Source organism: Amia ocellicauda, chromosome 1 (genome assembly GCF_036373705.1).
Source record: "Amia ocellicauda isolate fAmiCal2 chromosome 1, fAmiCal2.hap1, whole genome shotgun sequence".
Classification (NCBI taxonomy): Eukaryota; Metazoa; Chordata; class Actinopteri; order Amiiformes; family Amiidae; genus Amia; species Amia ocellicauda.
The window spans coordinates 21,306,728-21,321,982 of NC_089850.1; positions in this window are offsets into that span (position 1 = coordinate 21,306,728).

The following is a 15,255-nucleotide window of genomic DNA, read 5'->3' on the forward strand; positions in this document are numbered from 1 at the left end:
ATACATATAGCCAAGCCCATACAGCTACAGTGCTTCTCCCCTCTGGTGGTGCTGCTGCTGCTGCTCAGGAATAATAATACATGAATAATAATAAAATAAGGTAAAGAATAATAATAGTGCAAGTAAACTGAACTGAGCTTTGGCACCTCCTGTCAATAGGCTAATATTCTACACATCCCCTACCACAGAACAAACCTCAGAACTTTAGGGATACATTTGAACACCTATTTAAACCTTAAAAAAACTCTGCAGAATGTTTATGGATAATAGTTTGTCCAGTCACAGAACCACATTACCACCTAGTGGACAGGGGAAATTAAATTCTGGACATTCTGCCCACAATGCTTGGTTTGTCAATATTAGACTTTTACATTTAAAACGATAAAGCACGTTATTCATGAAATAACTTAACTTACATATTACATTTGGGAAGTTATTATGATTCACTAGGTATATTCCAAAAGTGGACAATCTCCAAAAGATGGTAATGCAATTTATATGCAGGCACAACCAATTACTGAGGTGGAAAAGTGTGGAAAAGTGAACAAAAGTGTCTCTGACTAAATCCAGAGAATTTAGTGGCAAAAAAGTAAAGAGGCTGTCCCTAAATCCCAATAGGCAATAACATTGTTTTCTATTTAAAAAGGGTTATGGTTTTAAATGGCAGGGTGATGTTCTGTGTTCAATTCCAAACTGCTTTTGATTCAATGTGAGTTATATTATTTTAAATTGTTTAACGATAACCAAGAGTGACTCAACTTTCTCATTTGGCTTTGAAATGCAAACACACATATGAACACATTGAAATAAATAAATGGAAACTGGTGAAAGAACTTTCCAAATGTGGAATTACTAAGGTTTTCAGTAGTGCAGTTTTCTTTTACATGGAACTTTTGATCAACAATTGGACACACCTCAGCTGAGCTGGGCAGTGCCCTGACACTCCCACTCTCTATTCCCCCTCAATGAGTTGCAGGGATTTAAAAGGAGCAGCCTGCTACTTTGGGAGACAGATAGAGCAAGAGACAGAGATGCACGGCAGGTGATGGAGAAGTACAGTTATATGGACACAGCAGGGGGATATGAGACTGTGAATCAAGCATTGAAAGCCAGGAGGGCGCTTCATGCTGAAAGCTAATACAGCTGCAAGGACTGGCAGTTTGAAGCTAAATATTGAATTATTTTCTGTCCAAAGCCCTGCCCCCTGCATGTGTGTTGTTGAGTACTGATGAATGAAAGAGATTAGAAGCTGAATGAAGAATTAGTGCCAACAACGAGCTGAATTGGATGACGTTTAGTTTAATTTTGTGTTAATTTTGCCACTTACCTGTGGCATCCTGGTCTGCACCCCCCTGAAGTCTTCAGGGTCCAGTACTGGGGTCCGAGAGTCTGGTACAGATACCTGTGGGGAGAATTACAGTGCAGCACGTTGCAGAAAGGATGTACATCTTGTGGGAGATGACTGGTGTACATGGGAATTTAAATGCAGCTGTAATTTCCACTGTTGTTCTGCACTTCACACCTGCTGCTCTTTTTCTCAGTGAGGTTTTGTCTTCATATCACAAGGTGACATATCACTATTTTTTAATCATTTGTACTGCTGTGTTTACATTCTTTTTTTAAGGTCTTTCAGATTAGCACTGTTTCATATCTTTCTCCTTTATTTTGTTAATTTGAGCACTTGTTGGCTGTTGGTCACGTTGATAATACATGTGCAGAATGCATACCAGCTAACAAGCTGTAAATTGTGCACCAGGTTTGAATAGGGAGATGGTGTGTTTTTAATCATTATAATTAGGTTAAGAGAGAGAGAGGCACTGGGAGTTGTGATGCACAGGTGAATGAGTAAATGAAACCCGTGGACAGGGAATGAGTACCTAGCAACTGGAGTGAATGAAACCCTGGCAAATCAGAGGAAACTGCTTCCAAAGAGAACCTATATACAGAAAAAAAGCAGAGGCAGTAGAGAGAACATTAGAATTGCACAATAAAGGAGGAACTGGAGAAGGGATTCAAAATCGGATTCAGCTTGCAGTGAATTACTGAAGGGGAAGAGTGTACAACGAAACCAATCTGAGAAATGAAAGCAAAGAAAACATAGTAGGAAGTGAATTGGGACATTGAATTGAATGTGCTGCTTGAACAGTTAAAAAAAAAAAGACTGAAATGAAATGCCTAAGGGGAAGAGGATAGCTCATTTAAGAAAACTGACCTGCAGTTGTTGAACTACCACTGTATTTTCTTCTGCTGAACACTTGGACACTTTCTTTCTCTCTTGCTTGCTCTTTTTCATATTTCTTGCTTGATCTGTGGCCCTCTACATGTAAAATTGTAATGTACATTTTATCATTTTAAGTCCCTTTGTGTGTATGTAAAATAACTTACCATTGTATGTCTTTCCTGTCCAGTTCTTCTGAAGTGGCACTAGATTAAAATAATCTAAAAAGTGAATGGTAAATGTTGTTTAGTATTTGAGGTGTATATTTGAAGTAAGTATATTTCCCCTCATAAAATGTAATGAGACCTGGTGCCCGTGGTTCTTCACCAGGTGGCGTAGTCTGGCTATAAGTAGTGACATTCATTCATCATCTGACCTGGAGGATCATGTACGGCCACCTGGGGGGAAACAAACAGACTGCTCTCAGGATGGTACCCTAAAGGATAAGGAATACTGGATTGATACTTACCATGTTTATTTTTTAGGGACTTTTATTTCACTCAGGTCTTATTAAGTGCAATTTTAGCAGTAGTATTGTGATTGCAAACTCCCTCTTGTGGAAACTTTCCAGGCTCCCCGTGCTATCCTGTTTTTAAAAAACAAAACAATCTTTTGATGAGAAAAGCCTAATAGATTTGCAATATTAACTGTCTGGACTCAATTGTGTGTGCTTCAAGCACCTCTGCTGCAAACTAATGTGTGAGGTGAAAGCCCAAAGGTGAAGGTCTCCAACCTCATTAAATAGTGGATTGCTGTAGTCTTTGTATTTGTTGCTGGGTTTGGGGTCACTATCACCCATGACATTATTATTACACATGTGTATTAAATGAAAGAGCAAGACTTACCTGCAGATATAGCAATATGTGTCCAACAAGTGTAGCTCTCCATAATTTTACAAAAAAACTGGCTTGAATCGTTTTCACACTAGACATGTAAACATTAAGTCCAGTAGGTTTGAATCAGAAACAAAACATTTCCCTTTAGAATGTTGCATTTGAAGATGATCAGACCTGATAACAAATATTAACCCAACCCCCCCCCCCCCCCCCACAGGGCTTTTTCACATTTTGTTATGTTAAAATTTGGAATGAAAATTGATTTAATTGGGATTCTTTCCATTTGATTAACACCACATACACAACACATTGAAGGTGCAATATATTCAAAATATTTCTTTATAGTGAAACAAAAGTTAATTAAACATAAAAAAACTAAAATGTGTTAGTCACATAAGTATTCCCCCTCAATACTTGATAGAACCACCTTTGGCAGCAATTACAGCTGTGAGTCTATTTCGGTAAGTCTCAGTCTATGGTTGTGTTAATAAAAGACACAACAACATGCTCAGCATGCGACTGCTCTTTAATTTTCTATCCCAAAACTCTAATAGCAACAACCCAAGACTATAAACAGTCACACTGTTTTAACCATACAGCAGTGCTTTGAACTTTGGAAACTGGCCTTGCACATAACACCTATATCCTCACTCGACCTCTGTTCGCAGACAGATTGTCCCATGCCACTTATCAAGGGAAACCACATCCAGTGCAGATGAAACAGACAAAACCTCAAGAGGGAGAGAATAATGTGTCTGAGGAACAGCACAATGCAGTCATGACTCAATCTAATATTGTTCTCATTCATACGTACAAAAATAACAATTTGCACATCCCTGCCTCAACATTCGCTTTTGCTTTTCTCTCCCTGATCCTTGACATCAATGAAGTGGCTCCCAGTTCGCAGTCCGCATGGGGACATAGGTGAAAGGTCCCACAGGTATGGTGTCTGTTACCCAACTATCTGTATCACTGAACCTTTGACTGTTTCTGTTTTCCAGATCTCTCGGTTATTGATTGGAGTGTGGCTGTGACGAATAGGAAAGCAAAAAAAAAAAAGAAATCTGTAAAACATAACCCTGCCGAGTTACTGATATATGTCTAACAAAATACAGAAAAAAGAATATGCACCATTCTCTCACAACTCACATTGGCAAAACTGAGGGTGCTGCATACAGAGGGCTCAGATTTATTACTCAGTACTCCTTTTTACCCAATAGGAACACAATAGTCTGTCCAAGTTTTTCAGGGAGCACAATCCAGAACAGAAAAGTGCTGAAGCCACCGACTCTTATTGTGAATCTATCCCTCCTGCTGGTCCAGTACAAATTCTTGGCTTCTCTCGCAGGCAGATAAACGCAAACAGTCTCGGGGAGCATACAGCAAGTCTCAAGGAGATAACACAGCATGCACCTGGCTAAGATACATCAATTCTCATTCATACATTCTCCAGCCATGGATTACCACATGGCTTATCTCGCTGCTTGCTTTGCCTCTGTCCCTGCAAGTTCCTCTGCCAGAGTCACAAGAGTCACCAGGAACTTTCTCTGTTCTCTATTTCATGCTGCTGCTTCATAAACTCAACAAATGCTGAGCACTGAGACTTGGGAGAAATCAGCATATATCTCATTATCTAATACAATTGACACAGAAAGGCAATACAATGTTTTTTTGTTTTGTTTGTTTCAATACGATAGTTTTACAACTTAGTTTTATAGATGCATGAAGGCTGATCAGAACAGATCTGTAAAGCACTTGGCCCTGTGCAATCCCCATGAAACCCCGCCCAGGTTCTTGATCTCTGCCCCAGTCTCCTTTCTTCCCATGTCAATTCTCCAGCCCCCTGCACACAGAACACAGTCAAGTACCAGATGCTTCTAATGAGCACAATCCCTGATGGAGATGCTCAGTGATGCTCAATACAGCAGCAGGTAGAGCACAGTTAGTGGCAATGTACACAATCAAAAACAAAACAAACAGTAATTAACAAATACAGTGGATCATAATAAAAAAATAACAAAAATATAGTGAATTTAAATGAACAAATTAATAACAGTGGCACAAATGAAGTGCAAATATATATGGGTATACCCCGTATAGCACTTAGGACACATTCCAGCAAAGAGAGTGCTAAATGAATCACAGCATAACGGGGTCATTTTAACACTGATTTAATGCTTTGACAATGAATGATAAATGAGGGCTACAATATAGGTAAACAAAGTATTTATTTATTCAACACATATTAAATAACATTAAATAAGAGAATGAGACATAATACCATGATTTTAATACAAGCCATTTAAACATTAAGACTGCTTACAAACTGCTCTAAAAGTTTCACTTGTTCTTGCTCCCTCGCTTGTTCGTTTTCTCACATCCTCTCGTCCCTAAAGGGAAAGTGAAAGTCTTCTTAAAGTAGCCACATCATGACCCCTAAACAACCCATCATCCCTCTAAGCAACCACCCCCCCTCCCCATAATTGTCATCATCATCATCATCATCTGCACTTCATTATTTATATTAAAGGTAAATAGAAGTATTTTTGTTCACTAGTGCCATACTTTTGTTCATACAGGTACATATTTTTCATGTTTATTAATGCATATGATACAGCTACACTAACTAATTAGTGTAAATCACGACCGTGGAACCTAACCCCATTTTTCCCATAGGCTTTTAGTGTTGCCAACCGCTGGGTTTTCAGGAACCTAATCCCCGCGTTTGGCGTGGTATTACTGTACTATCTATCAAAAAGAAACTAATTTAGAATATCCATGATTACAACAATCAAGTGATAGAGCTGATTGCTTCCCAGATAAACCAAAGAGCCGAGTTCCTGTATCGATAAAGTAGGTGTGAATATTACACATACATCTGTTATATTAATGTGCATATTGTATTACTTCATTAGGGTTTGTATAACCCTAAACTGACCCATTTAAAGTAAAAAAGTTGGAGCTCCTCTATGTACTTTTTTATTGGCGAGGTGTTCAGTCCAGACCAACCCCTCTGTTTTGACAATGGGCTGTCACTGTCTGCACATATAAAAAGTAAAATAAATAAATAAGCAAACTGTCATGGTAATTTTCCTTTGGGAGCAATTTTTTAGACAAGAGACTGACTAACTTTTGGCAGAAGACACACATTTCTCTTCTGACTGGCAACCTCCCAGTATGTCCCACTCCTTTATTCCCCTATTTCACCTGCTGGGGCTCTCTATAGCTGTTGGCACCCTCCCATGAACCGGAACCCGCGCTTGACCTGAGAGTGGATTAGGGAGCCCTGTGCGAGCCCAAGGAGGGTGACCTGGGAGGCTCTGTGGAGCTGGGAAATATCCTTAAATTCAAGATAGCCTCTTAATTTCTCTGTTCATTGAACATGTAATTTGCCATGGATTGCACTATTCCTCCTTATCTGCAGTCTGATATGTGCATCCTCTGCTATTTTTCAGCTGGATTTGATCAATTCCGGGTTTCTCCTAGTGATGTGTGAATGACCCTTCTGTGAACCAGGCCTTTCACTTGCTTGCCAGACACGTTGGGGAGGGTTTGGTTAAAGCAATGGATAGAGGGAGAGGTATACACGGTGGAGGCCAACACTGGATGAACTCGGTCAATGTCCTGCATGATTCAGCTGCTACTGAAGCTTATTAAGCTGCCCAGCTGGAAGAAAGAGGGAAGGAAATAACTCTCTGGCAGCCATTCAACTGGCACCATACTAACCTTGGAGAAATGCCATTGGATGGTGGGAGCAACTGCTTGAGTATCAATGCCAGAATGTTGACAAGCACCTGTTGTTTTACTAATATCAGTGGTCATTTAGGAAATTAAGTTCTCCTCACATGCCCAAAATGAATAACACAGCAAAGTAGGCTGGGTACATTTTTATCAGTAATAGATTCAAGCTGAAGTATGTCTTTAAGGAAGGGGTAGGGAGGTTCCGTTTTATTTATGTCAATCTGTCTTAGAGAAACCCAGTCCTGTTTCTGTTGCGTTGCGTTGCGTTGTGTTGCGTTGCTGTGCCCTCGCCCTCGCCCTCGCCCTCTCCCTCGCCCTTGCCCTCTCCCTCTCCCTCTCCCTCTCCATCTCCCTCAGGTGCATCTGTTCTCCCTGCTGCACAGAATGCCTCCTGCTCAGTGTCTGGCATATTTATATAAAAAAAGCTATTTAGGGAGAGGAACAGGTGAAATGGTTGCAAAGAGATGCAAGTGGCCGACACCCTAGTCAGCACAGATGTGTCCAGTTGGTAATTTTGAGTAGAAACACGTGCATCAACCAATAAATCTATCAAGCAAACAAATAAACAAAAAATACAATAAATCAAGGATAACAATACTTAAGAGAAAGGAAAAGTATAAATATATGAAGAAAATAAAACAATATTTAAATAGTGCAAAGGTGAAATTATAAACAATAATTAGTGTAATTACCTCATCATCTACTATGACACTGCTGTGAATCTAGGAAAAAGGATTAAGAGAACAATTGTCAGATTGAGACTTTTTGATGGAGTTGAGCTCCCAGAGATGCTATTTAGTAGTATTTTTTATACTTTTAAAGTAGTGCTGCTGCATATGCAACTTTGCACAGAAAAAAATAGACACTAGCACTTTATTTCAGGAATTTTTTTTTTGTAGCTGAAGAAAGGACATGAGTCTTTTTCTTTTTTGGAATTTTTGATTTCCGTTTCATTGCTCCAGCCTTCTGTGAGCACATTGGATTACGCAATCCAGCCTTTGGGGAGACCTGTGTGGAAGAAAAATACATTTATTAACAGTGATATTTAATTCAGTGCTTAATGGAAGAATAACACATAACTGCTCCTGGATGATCCCCAGTACCCAGTTGTTCAGAAGTAATCTAATTTCGGCTATTGGATTGGATCAAATCTTGAAAATGGGTTGTTCAAAAGAAAGAAAGGAAACCAGTTTTGGTTTTGATCTGGATCAAACCTTCAGTAAAACTTTTTAGTAGGATTGGGATACCTTTGATCCAAAAAATAACGATTATCCTGATCCCAGCAGAAGTGTGGATTTCAGTAACAAAAATTGGTCAAATAATACAACATTTGTATCATGTAGTAAATATACATTTATTTATATTTTGCACTTTATTTGTTTAACAGTTATAAAGTAGACATTAGGCTACCTATTAAGCCCTACCTACCTATTTTACCTATTGAGGTGATTACACAAATGTGGTTCTTGACATTATTGGTGAAAACTCGCAAGCTCTGCATGGGATTCAAGGTGTTGTACAGTGAGCCCACTATTGTAGAGGAAAGCGAGCCAGTTCCTCCTAATGCAGAGGAAACATTTATTCTGGATCTCAGCCCTGTTATTGAGGAAGAAGGTGGATCCTCACTGGTAAAGCCAGTAGTTATTGCCACAGGAGCTCAGAAAACAGGCTGGAAGCATTCTTTGCCAAACAAAGATGATGATGCCTATAAGTCACTTCTTAAACGAGAAACCGAAAGAACAGAATTGCAGATTTATCTGGCAGAGGAACAAATCACTTTTACCCAACTACAGCAAACCAAAGCCAGACTTGATATCCGCCTTCTAAAAGCAGGGCTTCACAAAGCTGGTCTCTCCACAAATGAAGAAGAACTCTGAACGTTCTTTATTTTGTTAAGTATTGGACATTTAGCATTTTTATGATTTAAAACACGTGTTTAAAATATCCAAAATGTATTTGTGAATAATGTATATTTGTTTGTTTTTATTTATTTGTTGTGGGTCAGATAAAGGGTCTGACTGTTTAAAAGAAATTGAAAATGGAAGGGGATGTTTGTAAAGTGACCCCAGCTGGCTATTCTACCTGTTGTTCTTTACATAGCTAGTAGCCTACATTGTGATATGTAGTCCCATTTAGAGCACTGGTAATCTGGATTTGGAAATCTTGAAAAGTTTGTATCTGGATCAGGGTGATCCAATCCAATGTTGCTTAGAAAAACTGGCACAAAAGTAAGATGGATTACCTGATCCTGGATAGCAAAACATGGGATTTCCTAATCCAGATCATTCTGATCCAGATTAAACTTTTATAACAACTGGGCCCTGGCTATACAGCTGTGCTCCTGGTGTCTGTTTTGCTATGAGGCCATATGGGGAGAAGAAGCTGCCAAATTAAGTGTATATGGTTTTATTTTCTGTATCTTAGAGTGGGGGTGCCTGGTAGAGGGAAATATGCATAGAGAAGAGAAGTGTCATAGACAGGTCCAAAAGCCTGGGCAGGCTAAAGTACTAAAGTACAGTAGCAGTGCCCTTTCCTGGTTCTTTGCCAATGAGACCTCTTTGGCAAGATTTATAGCTATTGCTTTAAAAATCTTCAGAGGCAGCTACCTATGGAGATGGTTTTACGCATACTATTTAACCTTGCACGATGATCAGAATCGCATTGGCTTTGAAATGACTTGTATGATGTAATGTGCCCAAACTGTTATTATTAATGTGATAATTGTATAACTAGAGGTTTGTGTATGATTATCTACCCACAGCAACTTATTAGTGGATTGCTACAGGTCCAAAAGCCTGGGCAAGCTAAAGTACGAAAGTAGCAGCAACCCCTCTTGGTTCTTCATTGATGAGACTACTGTGTATTAACCTTTACAGATATCCGCACCCAACTTGCTTATGGCTGAGTAGTAGGACTTAATGTTAGTTATAGAAGAGTCAAACAGATAATAAAAGAAACATGCCTCCAAATGCTCCTCTAGATTCCACTAATTGTATTGCAAATACTATTGGGTCAATAGAAGGAAAAGCAAACAGCAGTGTTGGTGTATTGTGTAGGGATATTTAATTAATAAGAATTGATACACAGTGTTGAATTTTTAACTCTTTTCCCTTTCCAGGTCTCTGACTTTCCTAGCTGGATATTGCTAGCAGGCAATAAAATCCATTAAGATGTTCTCTGCTATCTTTATAGTCGACAGTTTAAATGAGGAAGTAAAGCCTGATATATATCCATAAACTTCACAGATAGAATCTTTGCCAATTCAGAGCTAGCCTGAGGCAGTTTTTCAAATAATTGAAAGTTTTGTTCCTGTGTCTGGGAAGTGTCAATCTCCCCCGTACATCCACTGACAGATACCTTTTGAGCAGCCAATTGCTAGGTGGTTAGCCAATCTCATATGGGACCCACCAATAAGGAACATACCACAAGCATCCTGACTACAGCCCTTGACTGATAGTAGGTCACTCAGCGCTCGTAATGACTTTCTTTAAAAACTAGCTAACAACTTTGAATCGCTGTTACACAAGCTACATCAAGGCTGCCTGAGACTTTGTCAAAATCCTAATATAGGTCTCCTTGAAATACAACCGGAGCTTGCGGTTTGTACTGCTAGAACGAATTATGAATCCAGCTAGCAGCTCAGTCTCAGCTGCGGTAATAAGTATTCATAGTCATCAAACTTTGAATGCCGTAATCAAGTTTTCATTCTCACCTGAAAACCAACATAGTGCCTAGTTTGAACCTTTCAACTGACAAGCTGAAATTGAATATTCTCCCTAGTCATTAAAAGTCATAATGCTATGCTCAATGTATTCTGTCTTGCCCTGCATTTTATGATCAGCACCTGAGGACAATTTTCTCTCTTTTTCTTTCAGCAATAGCCCCCTCTGTAGGGCTGACGAGGCACCTTGTCCCCAACCCTGGAAGCCCGACAATGCACATCCCACCCCTGAAGGCTGACGAGGCACCCCACTACGGAGGCCTAACAGTGCACCCACACCCCAAGGATTGACGAGTCATTGCCACCCAAGGGCTGTTGGTGATCCCCCCCCAAGAGGGCTGGCAAGGGGCCCCCGCCAGAAGGAAGACCACAGCCAGCAGCACAATTTAAGAACTTTCTGATCTCCTCACTGCTGTAACAACTATATTGCCTGGAGGGGAGGCAACCTTAAGTCGTGGACCCCCAGAGATTTTTCTCATATAACAATGTGCCATTCATAAGAGTTTTTGGTTTTCTTTTGTCCATTCCTAATGGTTTATTTTATTTTATAAATTGTTTTTATTCTGTTTATTTTCATCTATTTATTTTGTGGTTGTCTGTTTATCAAGGATACATCCCATACCATGCTGTTTTGAACAAAAAAATAAAATGTCACTGCATTTGCATTTTACGTATCAAATGGCACATCTTAAGTATGTAACTAATTTTAAATACTCGGGATTTTGGGTTTATTCTAAATTAACCTGGATTGGATTGTCTATTGATAAATCGGTAAACAAAGTAATTACTAAATTGGGATTACTTCAGAGATCCCAAAGTACTATGGGTATTTACTTCGGTCCTCTGACTTTCTTATTTCTAGAATCTTGTTATCTTCAGAGTCGAAAATTGTTTGCTCACAATCAGGGAATAGTAAAGCCTTACATGCCTGTGTGCTTTGACAAACTGGGCTTAAGTGACAGCTCAAGTTAGGAAATGCTACAAATCCCATCCACTTTATGAAAATATAATTCCAAGCGCCAGATTAAAATGTATTACAAATTACAGAGGAAATTATAAAGCCCAAAAGGAGGAAAGTGAACATTGGATAGTAGGATAGTAGGAGTATGGATAGTAATAGTAGTACTTATAGGGTAGTACGATACAACAAACAAACCAGATGTGATATTCAAAACACTTTCTTTACAATATTATTAAAACTATAAAATGTTTTCAATTAAACATATGTGCATTTTACAGATATAATTAATAATTTTTCATGATAATACATCAAATATAAAAATGGGATTTAAGCAAATCAAAACATAGCGATTGTTCTGTTAAATCTAGAACAGAAATTAAGACCTACATTTCTAATCCATTTGTAAATTTAGCATTTGATCTAGGCCTATACCTACACATATATCATACATAACAGTTGCTTCCTAGCCAGGCTGCTTTTTTTAACCTTGTGCTTAATTACTGGAAGACGACTCTGGTTTGAAACAAAGCTGGGGGAAGCTTGTTGCCTGGTAACCATCATTCAGCCCCAGGAATGTTCACGAGGATACAGGATCTAAATCAAAACTCTGTTCAATCAATAGCCATTATACATCAAATAATAACGAGCAAATATGAGCAAAAATGAGCTGACTTAGACCAGCCATTAATCCTGACTCAAATGTGGTGCCCCTATCCAAGTGGATTTTTTCCAGACACCCAAAAGGCTGAATCACTGCCTTCCACAAAAGTTTGATCCTTAGCCGGTACTGCCCATGCGAACTGAGAAAACTGGTCTATCATAACTAAATTGTGCGGATATTGGTCCCAGTGTCTACCCAGGGACAGGAAGTCTACAGCCATGATCTCTAGCGGATAGGAGCTAACGAATAGGACCAACGGATCCCCCACCCTCTGCTGCACTTTAGGGTAAGTTCACTGGGCGCACTCAGCCTTCCACCATTTTGGATCCTCGGCATATATCACGCTAGAAGTTTTCCGAAGGATGTCCTGGTATTGCTCACATGACCTTGTGGTGCTGCACCTACAGCCATTATCCTTTACTCCATGACAAAAGCTGTAGAAATGCCAGTGCTACAGTAGTGTTTACCTTTATTTTCAAACTTGGGTTGATTTGCTCCATGTATTATGTTTTAATTAACTTAACATAAAGCTGGGATTTGCATTGGAATGTTCATTTTACACAGCAACAGCACAAGAAACAGCTTTCTACTGTGAAGAAGCAGAAAACTGTACTGGATGGCTGGAATTATATATATATACACTCACCTAAAGGATTATTAGGAACACCTGTTCAATTTCTCATTAATGCAATTATCTAACCAACCAATCACATGGCAGTTGCTTCAATGCATTTAGGGGTGTGGTCCTGGTCAAGACAATCTCCTGAACTCCAAACTGAATGTCTGAATGGGAAAGAAAGGTGATTTAAGCAATTTTGAGTGTGGCATGGTTGTTGGTGCCAGACGGGCCGGTCTGAGTATTTCACAATCTGCTCAGTTACTGGGATTTTCACGCACAACCATTTCTAGGGTTTACAAAGAATGGTGTGAAAAGGGAAAAACATCCAGTATGCGGCAGTCCTGTGGGCGAAAATGCCTTGTTGATGCTAGAGGTCAGAGGAGAATGGGCCGACTGATTCAAGCTGATAGAAGAGCAACTTTGACTGAAATAACCACTCGTTACAACCGAGGTATGCAGCAAAACATTTGTGAAGCCACAACACGTACAACCTTGAGGCGGATGGGCTACAACAGCAGAAGACCCCACCGGGTACCACTCATCTCCACTACAAATAGGAAAAAGAGGCTACAATTTGCACAAGCTCATCAAAATTGGACAGTTGAAGACTGGAAAAATGTTGCCTGGTCTGATGAGTCTCGATTTCTGTTGAGACATTCAGATGGTAGAGTCAGAATTTGGCGTAAACAGAATGAGAACATGGATCCATCATGCCTTGTTACCACTGTGCAGGCTGGTGGTGGTGGTGTAATGGTGTGGGGGATGTTTTCTTGGCACACTTTAGGCCCCTTAGTGCCAATTGGGCATCGTTTAAATGCCACGGCCTACCTGAGCATTGTTTCTGACCATGTCCATCCCTTTATGACCACCATGTACCCATCCTCTGATGGCTACTTCCAGCAGGATAATGCACCATGTCACAAAGGTCGAATCATTTCAAATTGGTTTCTTGAACATGACAATGAGTTCACTGTACTAAACTGGCCCCCACAGTCACCAGATCTCAACCCAATAGAGCATCTTTGGGATGTGGTGGAACGGGAGCTTCGTGCCCTGGATGTGCATCCCACAAATCTCCATCAACTGCAAGATGCGATCCTATCAATATGGGCCAACATTTCTAAAGAATGCTTTCAGCACCTTGTTGAATCAATGCCACGTAGAATTAAGGCAGTTCTGAAGGCGAAAGGGGGTCAAACACAGTATTAGTATGGTGTTCCTAATAATCCTTTAGGTGAGTGTATATATATAATTAAAAGTATAAAATGTACAGTCATTATGACAGATTTGCCCTGTCAATGCACAGCTATTGGGGGGGTTGATTGCCTCCCCATCAGTGCTATCAGCTGCATACAATTCTGTTGCTCACCACAACTGAAATGAGTGCTGCTGTAGCGCTGAGACTCGGTACTCTCACCACAGCTGTGTCTCACCTGGTTTAACCTCCTCCTTCTTTCAGACAGACATCGCAACCCTGACCTTGCTTGCAACGCCTGATGAATCATCCCTCATACCCACCTACTCATTTATTTATTTTGTCTTTCTTGAGTCAGATTGTTGTCTTAGTTTGTTACTTTTTAACCCTCCCGGGCTCTAAGTCTCTTCCATGAGGTGAATCTTTCCGCCATTATCCTTATGAAGTTTGCAGTAAAACCCCCGACGGCTTTCCCTTACCTTGTCTGTGTGTTGCTTCCAGTTACAATATAAATGTGCTGGTGGTTACAAGTTTCACCTCAGAGCACTGTACAGCAAACAAGAATAGCATATATTATTTATATGTATAGGCCTTTATATTTGTTTTCTTTGCTTACAATGCTCAGAGGAAGACAAATTGGTCATACAGGAGTTAAAGTCTGTTTTTCTTTCTGGCTCACTTTTGTAATATCTGTATTTGTCTGTATTGTAGTGTGTATCTGCATTTGTGATGGCAGAAGTTGAGAGAAGAATGTGTTTGAAAAGTCCTGTAATTTGCCTTGGATAAAGTCATTAGCCAAATTACAACAACAAAAACATAATAATAATAATAATAATAATAATAATAATAATAATAATAATAATAATAATTATTATTATTATTATTATTATTGTTATTAAAAAAATCTAAGTGTTATAAAAGTGTTATTTATATTTAATATGAGGACTGTTGAAATTTGTATTTAATTAATTTTACATATTACTCATAATTCTGTAACAAGTAATAAAGTTAGATGGTATACATGACTGCAGTTAGGAGCTGTATTGTGCATAATAAACGTCTTATTATGATGATGATTTATACATTTGTATATAAATATGTGTCACGGGCGACAACATTTTAACCTTCCAAAGACCGACTACACCACTCAAGTTATTAATTGAGGAGGGGAACCTCAAATCCTTACCCAATTGTCTAACACCCTTAGTATAAAGAAAGCAGAAGAAAGGAAAACTCTGTCATAGGGGGTAATGAGGGCTAATTGTTGTTATTTAATTGACAGTTGAGTTTATTTTTTGTATTT